Here is a 1,646-nt window from a genome sequence, read left to right on the forward strand (position 1 = left end):
TGGTGGCAATAGCCGCGTTGACATCTTTAGGAACCACATCCCCCCGGTACAACATGCAGCAGGCCATGTATTTGCCATGGCGAGGGTCACACTTGACCATCTGATTGGCTGGCTCGAAGCAAGCGTTGGTGATCTCTGCCACTGACAGCTGCTCATGGTATGCCTTCTCAGCTGAGATGACCGGGGCATAGGTCGCCAGTGGGAAGTGGATGCGAGGGTATGGCACCAGGTTGGTCTGGAATTCTGTTAAGTCCACATTCAGGGCGCCATCAAACCTCAGGGAGGCTGTGATGGACGACACAATCTGCCCAATCAGACGATTGAGGTTGGTGTATGTGGGACGTTCAATATCCAGGTTCCTGCGGCAGATGTCGTAGATGGCTTCATTATCCACCATGAAAGCACAGTCNGAATGTTCCAGGGTGGTGTGCGTGGTCAGGATGGAGTTGTAAGGCTCCACCACTGCTGTAGAAACCTGGGGGGCTGGGTAGATGGCAAACTCCAGCTTGGACTTCTTGCCGTAGTCCACTGAAAGCCGCTCCATCAGCAGAGATGCAAACCCAGACCCCGTGCCACCTCCAAAGCTGTGGAAGATGAGGAAGCCCTGCAGTCCCGTGCACAGATCGGCCTGTGGTAAAACCAGAGTACATAAGCCAGTGCCTACAAAGCCACATTCCGACTTCCACCCTGCATTCAGGACTTCCATTTCTACAAACTGATGCAAATTCAGACTGTCTACCATACAGACGCACTGGGTTTGAACACAATGACTTGTAGATGCATCTCAGCAGAGTCTGTAGTAAGGTATTTTGGTAAACTTTTGATAGATTCCTGACTCTAACAGATTTGCCAAGATGGCTGTGCCTTATACTTTTATGTCAACTTAACACCAGCTTAAGTTTGAGAGGAGGGATCCCGTTATTAAAGAAAACGCCTCCATAGGACCAGGCGGTAGGAAGCCTGTCGGGCATTTTCTTAATTANTGAATAGTGGGGAGGGCCCAGACCCTTGTGAGTGGTANGACCCCTGGGCTGGTGGTCCTAGATTCTGCAAGGAAGNAGGCTGAGCAAGCNCCAGGGAGTAAGGCAGTAAGCAGCNCCCCTTCATGGCCTCTGCATCAGTTCCTNCCCTGACTAACTGCAATGATAAACAACATTGTGGACGTATAAGTCAAACAAACCTTTTCTCCCTAAGATGCATGTCCTGGTGTTTTATCACAGCAATGGTAAAGTAACCCCAACCAGTACAATGACCCCACCTCCACCCCTGACCCTCTTGACCCGGACAGCTACCATATAAAGCCTCCTCTGCAATCCTCTTACCAGCTTCCGGATTCGATCCAGGACCAGGTCGACAATCTCTTTGCCAATGGTGTAGTGGCCTCTGGCATAATTATTGGCTGCATCTTCCTTCCCAGTGATCAGCTGCTCTGGGTGGAAAAGCTGCCGGTAGGTTCCNGTGCGCACTTCATCTAGAGAAAGAGACCATATGTCCCGTGAGTCCTTCAGGCAAGGGCCATTCGATTCCTCCGCACAGNGTGTGTCAACAGTGTCTCCTAGTCTTTGGCTACACACGCATCACCTACGACCCTTTCTTTCAGTTTCTTACCCAACAAAGTTACGAGCCTTTAGTGTTCAGCCTGCCTG

The 1,646-nt window shown here is 50.9% G+C and overlaps 1 pseudogene; it reads right to left on the reverse strand.

Moving 5' to 3' along the window:
* LOC110295801 overlaps positions 1–1,646 on the reverse strand; it is a 9,477-nt pseudogene that overhangs the window by 3,658 nt on the left and 4,173 nt on the right.

Source organism: Mus caroli, chromosome 6, assembly GCF_900094665.2.
Source record: "Mus caroli chromosome 6, CAROLI_EIJ_v1.1, whole genome shotgun sequence".
NCBI classification, from domain to species: Eukaryota; Metazoa; Chordata; class Mammalia; order Rodentia; family Muridae; genus Mus; species Mus caroli.